Genomic DNA, 13,546 nt, shown 5'->3' with positions numbered 1-13,546 from the left:
TAATATGACATTATATTGACAAATTGGTTGATAGTGTTGCTCATGTCTCCTATATCTTAACTGATTTCCTGTCTGTTTTAGCAATTCCTGAGAGAGAAGTATTGAAGTGTAGAACTATAGTTGTGGATTTATCTATTTTTCCTTTCAGCACTATCAGTTTTTGATTTATGTATTTTGAGGTTGTGTTGGTAGGAATGTACACATTTAGAACTGTTAGATCTTCTTGGAGAATTGACCCATTTATTATTATCTAATTTATCTAATTTAAACATTGGTAATATTCCTTGTTCTGAAGTAACTTTGTATGACCAAATAGCCACTCTAGCTTTCTTTTGTTGGTTTTAGCATGGTATAACTTTTGTCATCATTTTACTTTTAATCTATCTATGCTTTTATATTAACAGGGCTTCTTATAAATAATGTATACTTTTAAAAATCCAGTTTGATAATCTCTGTTTTTAATTAGTATGGTTAGGTCATTCACAAGTTGTTATTTTTAATCTGGTTAGATTAAAATCTACAATCTTACTATTTGTTTTATCTGTTCCTTATTTCTTTTATCTTCTTTCACTTCTGTATCTTTGGTTAATTGAGCATTTTTCTTATGATTTCATTTACCTTCACTATTGCCTTATTATTTATATCAAAAGAATTTATTTAGTAGTTGCCCTAGAGTTTACAATGTATATCTTCAATTAATCAGAGACTGACTTCAAATAATATCCTGCTTTATGTGTAGAGTTTGTTTTTCATCATATAGCACTGAATTTTTTTAAAAAAGACTTTATTTATTTATTCATGAGAGACAGAGAGAGAGGCAGAGACACAGGCAGAGGAAGAAGAAGGCTCCCTGCAGGAACCCAATGTGGACTCGATCCCCAGACCCAGGATCACGCTCTGAGCCAAAGGCAGAGGCTCAACCGCGGAGCCACCTAGGTGTCCTGCACTGACTTTGAAGGAATATACAATCACACCTACCACTAGCTACATTATTAAAAATTCTGAAAACTATATACCTTAGTCTATGTCTAGCAAATGCTTAACAGCTTGCCTGAAGGACAAAAGAGAAAGAGAGAGAGAGAGAAGTTCTGATTTGTAGTGTTTGATGATTTCTGTGGTTAGCCACTACACCCATTGCCAATTTCAAGCTAAAACTGTGACATCACTAGAATGTGGAGATAAAAAAAAGAGAACAATCATTGCATTGATCCAGTACAAGCCTCCTCCAGTATATACTACTTATCCAGTTAGGTCCTCTGCTGTTGTTAAGACACATCCTTGGTTCTTGGTTGCTATTTCTTTTTCTAGGACCTGCAACTTTAATTCTCCAGCTTTCTAATATCCAAGGAATCTGGAACTACAGTGTTTCATTCTTTTGCAAATTTATATTCGCTTTTTGCTAAAAACTTCAGTTCATTAAAAATTATCATATCCGGGATCCCTGGGTGGTGCAGCGGTTTAGAGCCTGCCTTTGGCCCGGGGCGTGATCCTGGAGACCCGGGGTCGAATCCCCACATCGGGCTCCCGGTGCATGGAGCCTGCTTCTCCCTTTGCCTGTGTCTCTGCCTCTCTCTCTCTCTCTCTGTGTGATTATCATAAATAAATAAATTTTTTTAAAAAAAATGATCATATCCCCTTCATAGGATTTCTTTTTACTTTCAAAAATACAACTAGAGGCCCTGTGTACCAATTTGTATCAACTATACCAGAATCAACCTAAATACAAAACAAAACAAGGAGATGCATCAAGCCATTATGCAACTAAAAGTTGTTTGTGACAACTAGCCAGGAGTCAGCTGCCCTAACTCTGGGGCTTAGAACAGACTTAATAGGAGTGAAAGGAACTGGGAGGGTTAAAGACAAGCTTTTACATCTTTTCTTACCAAAAGAATATGATTCATTCATTAGATTGATATAGGTTAGCCAGAAGGTCTGTGTTTTAAAGATCTAAAAATAGATGCCTTGATGCTCACTCATAATCAGCTACTAACTCCCTGTATGAGTCAAGTGATGACTATGACCTAACGAGATGAGATCCTAAGTTGTTATTTACAACAGGATTGGGGAAATGGAACAAATACTGAACATTTGGAACCTTCTGGGAAAGTCTGTTGTGAAACAGTCTTAAGAGTATTTCAATTCTGGGGCGCATGCCTGGCTCAGTCCCAGGGGCATGTGACTCTTGATTTTGGGGTCATGAGTTTGAGCCGTATGTTGGGTATAGAGATTAGTTAAAATAAACTTTAAAAAAGTATTTCAACTCCAATGTCTCTTTATAGAACAGAGAGCCTGAGCCACTCAAGGAAATGTAAGTTAAAGATTTGGGTGGTATATGGGGTATGTGTTGACTAGAAAAATTATGTTTGACTGAGAACTCAAATGCTAAGAGACCAGGAAGGTCTAAAGAGACTATGGTATATATTCAGGATAATATTTTGGTAAGTGTGAACTTTACTGAGCAAACACATAGGTTAATACTTTCTTACATTATCATTTCTGCATATTCCAGGATGAAAGCAGTAAAAAGGGGATTGAACAAATCTTGAAGCTAATTTATTTTTCTTTACTCCCTTTCTTTTAATTTCCCTGTGGCAAACAACTGTTTTATCAACATTTTAAAGGAAAAATTGTTAAAAAAAATTAAAAAAAAATTAAAAAAAAATAAAGGAAAAATTGGGGGGTGCCTGGCTAGTTCAGTAAGAAGAGCATGTGACTCTTGATCTTTTGGTTGTGAGTTTGAGTCCCACACTGGGTGTAGAGATTACTAAAAATAAATAGCTGTTTTTTTTTTTTTAAATGAGAAATTGGAACATAAAACACATCTTTAGAATAAATAAAAGAATATAGGCAGGAGTTGTAAATCATTTAGATTTCTTTAGGGATAGTGTTTCCAAAGAATTCCTTAGTGAACTACTATTGCTGTTAATCACCTTTAGAGTCAAGAGTTTCAGATTTTGTTACTAAATATATGCTTTTATCTTTCTGTGAGTTAAAGAATACTTGCTTAGATTTATCTTAATAATAACACCGTAAACTCTCAAAACCCTGTATTTTTTTCTGCGATAAAAGGAATACATACTCATTATTTTAAAAGTTGGAAAATATAGATAAGACTTAAAAATAAAGCAAAAAAAATCAACCGTTACCCCAACACTGAGAAAGAACTACTATTAACATTCATAATATTTTGTCTACATTCTATGCACATATTTTTAAACTTGGAAATATATGTGTATATATATATAATTTCAAATACTAATATTTCCACCAGGTATTATAAAAAAGACTTTCCTTGTACTATAGACTATACCATTTTGACTCTAATTTTATTTGCTAAGTCATATTGTATCATATGGATGCTTCATAATTTAATAGTGCTTCAAATATTCCATCAGTATTGTTCCCTTTTCTATAATTTCAAAATTTTGTATCTTTATTTCTAATTTCAAAATCCAAACAGCTGTGAAAAGAAGAGTTTTTGTAACTCATCTGAGGGCACCTGGGCTGGCCTGATCCAATTTAGTGACAAGACTTACCTAAACTGATGTGAGGCTATTGACTATCTATGTTTATCCCATTTAAAGGTATTTCCCAGCAGAATTATTAATAGATTATGAGCTGTTGCCCTAAATATGCAAGGGCTTAGTCTTTGCATTGTGGAGACCAAAAAAAAAATGATGAATTGCAAAAAAAAAATTCCTAATGGTTTCAATTAAGGGATTATGGATTTATTTTAGATATTGTTTGTTTTCATATATAATATTGCAAAGAGGATTTCTGTGCTTACATTTTTTTTGTGCTTACATGTTTTTTGTGTGTACTTTGTATAATTTCCACAAGGGTACCCTTTACTGAATAAAAAAGATATGTTGAACATTATTAAGTCTCAAGTTTTTCACTTATTTCCCAGAAAGCTTTATCATTAGCAATATATGAGACTGCTCAGCCTATGACATTCTCACTTGGCTTAGTAATTAAAAATTGGATTTATTCAGTAAGCATCCCCCAGTTTCACTGCTGATTTAATTTATATGTTTTTGATGAATAGCAAACTTAAAAATTTCTTTATATTTAATAAAATTATACTACTTATGTGAGTAATCAGTGTTTTGCTCATTTATCTGTTAGATTGCTAGTGTTTTTCATAATAATTTATATTTTTGACAAAAAATAATCCTTTTCCATATTATTTATGCTAAACATTCTAATTTTCCTATTAACTTTGTTTTTCATGTAGTCAGATTTATTGATTTTACAATTATGCATTTTATTTAAAAAGCATAATCCTTGCAATATAAAACATACTCTTGTGTTGTCTATATAACATGAAATAACTTAACATATGATTAATATTCTCAGTAGCTTGGTTTTTGCCTACTAAATTTGCTGAAATTCAAAGGGGGACATATAGACTTCTAGTACTACCATCTGTGTCAATTTTTAAAATCTATTCTAGTTTTCATATTTGTTATTACAAGAAAACATTACCCATTACAGAGGCATTCTTAATTATACACATCATTTTATTATGAATTGAAATATTTATCAATATAAAATGATCCTTATATAATTTTTATTTTATTTTATTTTATTTTTTTATTTATGATAGTCACACACACAGAGAGAGAGGCAAAGACACAGGCAGAGGGAGAAGCAGGCTCCATGCTCCGGGAGTCCGACGTGGGATTCGATCCCGGGTCTCCAGGATCGCGCCCTGGGCCAAAGACAGGCGCTAAACCGCTGCGCCACCCAGGGATCCCCCTTATATAATTTTTACCTGATTTTTCCTTTATCTAATTTTATTGTTACCACCTGTCTTTCTCTGTATTGCCTTTTTCTATATATCTTCACCCATCATTTTTCTTTTTAGCTTACTTGTGTCATTTTGTCTAATTTTCTTTAGCTAAACTAATTTTATGGTGCTGAATTTAAGCTATTTAGATATACTGTTGCAATAGATATGTCTGTCTATTGTATTTTCTGATTCTTTTGTTAATTCTTTGACATTTCTCTTTTTTATGCCTTTTTAAGTATGCCATATGTTTTCCAGTATTTGTGATGGGATCAGGTCCCCCCATCACGCTCCCTGTTGAGAGCCTGCTTCCCTCTCTGCCTATGCCTTTGCCTCTTTCTCTCTCTCATGAATAAATAAATAAAATCTTTAAAAAATAGTTTGTCTAAATCAATAATTAAATATCATTATTGGAGTCCCCATGACTTAAATCCCAATGTAACTGTCTTTCCCTTCTCTCTATCATTGTTAATATAATATATTATTTTCGTAATATAGCCTGCCAGGGGAGACAATAAACAACAAACAATTAGAAAATATGGAGATTGCCAACCGTTGTGATTCTCAGTTTTGTCTATGGGGTTTGTAATAGATTCTAACAATGAGTTGTCCCATCAATTTTATCTGCAGTGTTGTCATGATATTATATCTTTGTGTTTTTATAAGTATTTTACTTGGTAAACGGAAGGAACAATTTGAAAATATAAAATCTGATAATGTTATCCAGACACAAAGAAGAATCTTTTAAATTAACTTTTTGCAGGCTAAATAAATCATCTTCACTTTAAATTATCTTTCTATAGGTCAAAGAGGAATATTAAATGTGGCAAGACTTTGGGGAGTAGCTCTCAGGTAAGGTTGTGGTCATTTGTGGTGGCTGGACAGGTGTTTGATCTTGCATTACAAGGACATTAGTACTCACTCTCCTAAGGCTCACTTACTCTTGGCCTTTGGATCATATTTTCTAAGAGAGATTTCATGGAAGCTCCCTTCATGGGAGAAAAAAAATAGCCCCATGTTTTCTTCCTCTGTTTTTGCTCTGCCAAAAGAGCAGAGGTTTCCACCTCTTTTGACCAGAGGAGTATGAAGATAAGTGAAAAACCCATATTGCTCTACTGAAGTGCAGGTAGGAGGATGACAAGTGGCACTTACTCATTTTTATCTTCTGATCTTTAAATCTTTATTCATGGTAGGTAAAATTAATACTTTGCATCTTTCCTCTTTACTATTAGAATGTGGCTTCAGTCTGATTATCTCTTTAAAAGATTTTCTATCTACCCTAACTTTCAATTCCTGTTAACATAATTTTTTGCCTAAATTAAATGGCAAAATCTCCTTAACTGATTTCCCTGCATCTAATTTCACTCTTTTTCAAACTTCCACCCTTGTGATTTTTTTAATCAGCAAATCACTGAATATGACACTACTGTACTGCATAATCTAAATGTCTCCCATTGCCTTCAAGGAGACAGTTTAGCAAGATATGTATTTCCCTTCAAAATCTAGTACTAATCTATCTATCTATCTATCTATCTATCTATCTATCTATCTATCTATCTATTAACTTATTCAGTAGGGCCTAGGATATTATATTTGCTAAATGTTTTCAGACAGTAGAAGTAAATCTTTATGGATGTTGCTAATGACGATGATTAGTGTAACATTGAAAGAAATAGTATAGGGAGGGAAATGTAAGCAAAACTAGTAATAGAAAAGCAACAACATCAGAAACTATTCCTAAATTTATTTACTAGAATTTTTACAATTACTAAGGGATGAAACATATTTAAAATAAAATTTAGGGTCACCTGGGTGGCTCACTTGGTTGGGTTTTTGCCTTCGGCTTGATTCATGATCTTCTGATCCTGAGATTAAGCCCCATATTGGGGTCCCTTCTTGGAGGGGAGTCTGCTTCTCCCTCCTTTCTCTCTGCCCCTTCCCTAATGGTGCCCTTTCTCTCATTCTCTCTCTCTCAAATAAATGGGTAAAATCTTTTTAAAAAATAAAATAAAATTTAAAGAGTCACAAGAGAAAAATTCCAGGTTTGATGAGTAGTGCAAAGGAAAAACATAGACTTAATGTTATGGGCTATGCAAGTGAGAGGTTAAGAGTGTTTATGAGGAAGTCAGCCTGGATTATAATTCTTTTCTGCTTGCTATTTTACTCCTTTGAGACTTGGCTTTTTTTGGTTAAATGGATAATACTAGTGTATTCTTCATAAGCTCATTGAGGGAACTTAATTGATTCAAGTAAGAGTTCAAATAGTAAGTTTTCAATAAAACTTAGTTATTATTGTTTTTTTTAACTATTTATTAACCTTATCTGTCTGAAAGAGAAAGCAGAGCCTTTTGCTAACATGGTGTAAAAGAGTTAGATGACATAAGCCATCAGCTGCTCCCTAGTTTATAGGAAAAATCCAACTGTTAAACTATAAATAAGAAAAGTAGGGCGCCTGGGTGGCTCAGTTGGTTAAGCGTCTGATTCTTGATTTTAGCTCAGGTCATGATCTCGGTCTGTGAAATTGAGCCCCACATCAGCTCCAAGCTCAGCAGAGAGTCTGCTTGAGATTCTCTCCCTCTCCTTCTGCCACTCCTCTCTCCCCTCTCTCTCTAAAAATAAATAAATGAGTGGGAAGAATTAGAGAGGGAGACAAACCATGAGAGAATCCCAACTCTGGAAAATGAACAAAAGGTTTCAGAAGGGGAGGTGGGCAGGGGGATGGGGTAACTGGGTGATGGGCACTGAGGAGGGCACTTGGATGGGATGAGCACTTGTACTATATGTTGGCAAATCGAACTTCAATAAAAACAAAAACAAAACAAAACAAAAAATATTTTTAAAAGATTTTATTTACTTATTCATGATAGACATAGAGAGAGAGAGGTAGAGACACAGGCAGAGGGAGAAGCTGGCTCCATGGTGGGAGCCCGACGAGGGACTTGAACCCAGGACTCCAGGATCATGCCCTGGGCCAAATGCAGGCGCTAAACCACAGAGCCACCCAGGGATCCCCACAAAAAATATTTTTAAAAGAAAAATAAATATATTTCTACCTGATTCTTAGTTCAAAAAGTGGAACTGTTTTGTGCCCTATATCTCACATTTATTATTTCAAACATTCTATTTAAAATTTCTGACTCTGTGTTTTTTTCTTTAACAGTAAATGCTGCACATTTGATTCACAACATACACTTCCAACTCAGCAATCAGTTATGGTAGTTATAATTTTTGAAACTGAACTGAACTCTTTTTTTGTAAATTCAGAAAATATTGTATAAGGTGGGATGAGAGCAGTCCCTAATCCTTAATACAGTTTAGAGAGGATTTTAGAGCATATTAAGGTTTTTGAAAAGCCCTCATTTAATTTGAGATGATTTTCTTGTCCTATGTCTTGTCCTATGTTTATTTCTCTTACCTCTTGGCTCCACTGTTTGGCATAACCACCCAAAACAAAATTTACTACACTTTTGACTCAGAGGAAAAAAAAAAAGTTATCGACTATAAGATTGCTTTCATTGTGGGGGATGTGTGTGGGATGGGAGAGGGAGAAGGAAGATACAAAAACAAGAAAAGACTGAATCATTTTCAGAGAATTTACTTGAGTTATTTAAAGACAGATGTAGCCTCCTATTAACTTTCTTCCCTGCTGAAACAAAATTGAACTTTGATGAGCTTAGGTCCAGGGAACAAAATGTGATATTACTATTTGTATTCATGTATTAAATTCATGAGATGCTGCAATGGAATGATCCCTTTTTCAGAATTGTGTTTGAGATATTTCTATGAATCTTTTGAACTTTAGTCATTTCCTCAAGTGTTAACTCTAGGCAAGATAGTCCACAGACCCGAAATTATGTTATTATTAGCTCTCAGAAGGCATAACACTACAAAAATGCAAACATGTTCTAAGTACAAAGTGAAGGTTTGTGAGTTCTTAAATACTTCTGTTGTTGATTTTCTCATACAAGAAAATAATATAGCTTTGAGTAGAAAAAATAATAAAATTCTAATATTTATGTAAATTTTGATTTATTTCCTATTTTCATTGCTTTTTGACTTAGTATGAATGCTACTATCTTCCTGCTTTTCATGGAGAACATAATGAATGTTCTCCAGTTTAAATCCATTTTGGTTTAATCCCTGAGTTCAACTTCATGCAACTAAATGCTACATTCTCTACCTCAAAACAACAACAACAACAACAACAACAACACATAGGGGTTTGTTTATGAATACACTGTAATCTAAGAATGAACAGTGTTTTTATAAAAAAAAAAAAGCTAGACCTTTATGATTGCAGTCTAAATGGCGGGGGGGCAATTAGGCTGTTTTTATTAGAGATTAGAACATCATGTTAGTTCAGAAAGCCTTTAAAAAATAAAATGGAAATCATAAATATCAGCTCCATCACTGCTTAAACAAAGCAGCCATCACTGCTTTCAACCTTATTTCTCTATTCATAACACATCACAAATTCTTTGAATTACCAATTTGTCCTGGCCTGGCCTGATCTGGAGAGTTGAATAATTATTCCAAAGGATTTTATCAAATAGCTGTCTATGCATGCTCACATATATTGTTTTTGTTGGAGGGTCCTCAAATTTCTGAGTTCAGTTAGGCATTGAAATCCTATAGAAATAAAAAAACTATACAGGGATAAGAATGAGCTTGTGAGGGATAATACTGTAGAAAAATGACCTTAAACCTTTCTGACCTCTGTACAAGCTTGAGTGTCATTTCATTATGTTTTTGCAGCATCTATGGATTCAAAGCTATGGTATATGCTAAGGATATGCAACGTTCTAATAAATTAATGAAATATTTACTTATGTGCAATTTTACCATCTCCATATAATAAAATGAATCACATTCCTCTCAGAAGGTTTTTCATGAAACCCTGTGCAGCTCCCTTTCACTTCTCTTGGGCCTAATAGAAGACCAGCTTCTTTCATAGGCCATGTCATGAGAAAATACTGTGAGAAGGGGAGAAGGGAAGGAAATTAGAGAACTTCTTTTGTGTTAGCTAATCCTATAGTAGAGCTCTAGAGTATTATCTTTGCATGTTCATTTGCATTAAGTCTTTCAGGGCTTAGGGAGCCGGTGGGGGAGGTTGGAGGAAGAGACAAGACAGCAGATGTGTAGAGGATGTAGGTTATGTGAAGTAACACTTTCTCCTTTCTTCTCCATCTCATGTAATTACCACTAATCTTTCTCATTGCTCAGATCAAAAATCTTGGAGAAAACCTTGAATACTCTCTTTATCTCACCCCTACTACTGATTTCTTAGAAATCACCTGGCTCTGGTTTTAAAATTTATTTATCCAACAAACGAAAAACAAAACAGAAAACCTGAACAACAAAATTAATGACTTAACTGAGCATGTAGAACACTGAACCAACAATGACAGACTATAACTTCCTTTTAATGCACACAGATGTTTAGCAAACTTGACCATATGATGAATCATAAAGCAAACTGAACAAATTTCAAAGGATTAAAATCTTTTCAGTGTGTTCTCTATTAACTAACCATGGAATTAAGTTAAATGATTTAAGAAAAAAATTGAAGCTATCATGATGCTAACATTAAGCATCATGCCAGTGAACATAACGAACCTCTTTCATGCTAAAGAATTTTCAGTTTGCATTATAAGGGCTCCTTCTAACTTAATTAGTTATTATCATTGGCTATCCTTAATAAGAAATGCTGATGAAAAAGTAGATTCAGATGTCAGCAGTCAAGAAATAGCTCAAGAGGCTGATTGATTTATGTATAAATAAACACACTAGATATGATTAATGTAATTAAATTTGGAGTGGTATTTTAAAGTCAAAATACCTATTAATTCAGAACTTAGTCATCTAAATTCCCTCAAGACCTTAGCAACTTGCTGTAGACACAAATGGAAAGATATTGGGTTGCTAAATGATCACTGTAATTTTGATAATCTTCTTTAAAGCTCTCTTTTCATGTATTAAAATATATTTACCTTGGGGTCTTATTGCAACCTGATCCAATTAAACCATTTAAAGATCACAGTGCACGCCCAATTAAAACAACAGCAGAGGTCACATACTCTATGTGCATTGTGTTATTTCTTTATTGTATTTGTCAAATTGCTCTAGTTAGAGATGCCAACATCTCTCCAAAATATCTCCCCACTGCTTCCTGTGTCAGCACTTGCTTTTCATTCATTTTAGCTTAAACATTCCACCTTTAATTCAGACCAAAGAGTACTATTAAAATGTTCATACCCAGGAACCATGTGTATTAGCTATGTGACTCCTTCCTTGGTCTTACCAATCTAGGCTTTAGCATCAATTTCTCCAAAAGGAAAAAGGGAACATGGCAGATACAAAATGTGTCTGCCTGCCATGTGCATACTGGCTCCAGAAGGACCTAGTAGGTTATAGTAGTTATGTCTAAAGTGGGAAATATCAGTGAGGGTGACAGAACATGAGAGACACCTAACTCTGGGAAACGAACAAGGGGTAGTGGAAGGGGAGGTGGGTTGGAGGATGGGGTGACTGGGTGATGGGCACTGAGGGGGGCACTTGACGGGATGAGCGCTGGATGTTATGCTATATGTTGGCAAATCAAACTCCAATAAAAATATACAAAAAAAAGAAATACAAGGAGCTAAACAAATACAGAATAACATGTCAAACTTTACTAGTAATCAAGGAAGTGCAAATAAAAAGTGGTTAATGTTTATTAAAAAAATAAAGTGGGATTTAAATGTGAGTCAGCATCTTGTTTCTTTTCTTTACTTAGTGCAAAAATACTATTATCATAAAATGCACTGATAATTTTAAGATATTACTAAGTAGTTTTAAATATTACACAGTTAAGTGGCTGATTTCAATGACCCTCCCTTGATCTTACCACTTTTTCTATAATTGCATTTTTTAGATTCTGTATGTCCTATATACCAAATCTGATTGTTTAAACATTGGAATAAAACCTAAACTGCCTAAACCTAAACCTAAACTGCCTAGTTTAAGGTTGTAAGGGAATTTAGACAGATATCACTCATTAAATCACTCAAAAAATATTTCAGTGTGGTGGGCAATCGGACAGATGGTGGGTATATATAGAATAAATAATTTAAAATTACTCATTGCTTTATGAAACTTACAGTGTAGTGCAGGGGATGGTATATATCAAAGTCAGACAAATGTGAAAGAGTAACAATGATGACTACAATGAAGAAGTTTTGGTGGTGGAGTTTCTCTGAGAAAACAATGTTTGAGCTGAGAGCTGAAAAGTAGGAGCTAATCAGGGAACCTCTCCAATATCTGACTAATTCTCCAGTAATAGTACCAGTTTCTTAAAACTATTATGATTACAGTTTTAGTTATCATTATTTTGAAAAGATACTGTAGATAGTTTTTTTAATGATTATTCTGAGTTGAGAGGTAACATCATTTTAATAGTATTTTCATTGGACCATGGAAAGAGCCACACAGGGAAAAATAAAGAAAATGAGTAAATGGTTATTCTTCATTTTCTTGGCTTTTGGACTCATTGATTTTAATATTACACCAGGCAACTTCTTTAACCTTTTATGAAAGTAGTAGGGATCAGCATGTCTCTGCTCCTCACTACTAAGGAACATATTTTCTATCCCCAATGAATATCCTTCCTTTTTGAAGTCTACATTCATATTGCCTTTTCTCATCTTCTTCAGCATGAACTCTATCCCACTACATCTCCAGCACAAAATCCAAATTCTAGATTAAACAGTTTGCTTAGATGTAGCTCTCTGTTTCATCACCATCCTGGTTGAGTCAATATTCATGTTATTGACCCTTCTGATATCTGACCCTTACAGTTCCTCGGCCTCTACTAAACCACTGACTCTTAGTTCTACATAAGCCTCTCTTAGCCTTATTATAACTCTTCTCCAGTATTGTCAACTATAGACTTAGTAACTCTGACCGCAATCTACTTTACTGTCCACCAACTCCCTTACTTCTACAGAAGTGGCTAAGTTTAGTTACTATCCCTTTATGTTTTCCTAATTACCTGATTATCTTCTGTTAAAGCTTGAGTCTACTGTTAGCCTAGGATTAAGTTGATGATATCCCTGCAGACTTTCAGTCTTTTCCCTACTTGACAGTCTTCCGGGCTCTCCTTGCAAAAGTTTAGGTCTGATAACTTACTCCAAATACATTTTTACTTGCCCTTCTGGGCTCCTCAACACTGGTTGAAAAATCATTAAACCATGCTGACCGGTCTTCTCCTGATTTCTGCTTTTCAAACTCAAATGGATTTTCCTTGCTACTTGACAATTCCTGTATTCATCCCCTTTCATTCTGGTATATTTCTAGCTATTTTAAATCTTTTTGCTCTCTCCTGAATTCCTTAATTTCAACACTACCTTCACATTCTTAGCAGGTGACTTTATCTCCTAGTTTATAGTTTGAAAGAATATGCATTGTTTGATCTTCCTCAATTAAAAAAAAGTGTACTACCTTTATTTTCCATTTTCTCATAGGAAGAAATATCCCTCCTCTCACATAATAAAAACAGTTTTATTTAGATTTTTCTCTAGTTCTTTATGTACTGTTGCAACATAGTACACAGTTTATTTAAACTAATACTAGGTTTAGCAATCAATTCTATCCTTGTCTGTGAAACGAAAGTATAAATAGTCTTTGTTTATGTGGGGTTAATGAGAAATGATGGTTTATAAACTCTTAGTGGATCTGAGAACCTAGGGACTGAAGTCAAGGTTCTGCTTTCTCTAT

At 34.1% G+C, this 13,546-nt stretch overlaps 1 long non-coding RNA gene across 1 annotated transcript in view; it reads left to right on the top strand.

Moving 5' to 3' along the window:
• The first annotated feature begins 657 nt into the window (after window positions 1-657).
• Window positions 658-13,546, top strand: part of LOC140632590 (uncharacterized) — a 100,233-nt gene continuing 87,344 nt past the window's right edge. The window contains exons 1-2 of the long non-coding RNA XR_012030194.1: window positions 658-2,308; window positions 5,596-5,644. This is a non-coding gene — a long non-coding RNA (uncharacterized lncRNA). The remainder of the gene's footprint in view (window positions 2,309-5,595; window positions 5,645-13,546) is intronic.

The sequence above is a fragment of the Canis lupus genome, chromosome 4 (genome assembly GCF_048164855.1).
Source record: "Canis lupus baileyi chromosome 4, mCanLup2.hap1, whole genome shotgun sequence".
In the NCBI taxonomy this organism is placed as follows: Eukaryota; Metazoa; Chordata; class Mammalia; order Carnivora; family Canidae; genus Canis; species Canis lupus.
Note: the sequence above shows the minus strand (reverse complement) of the source record. Positions and strands in the feature narration are given on the sequence as shown.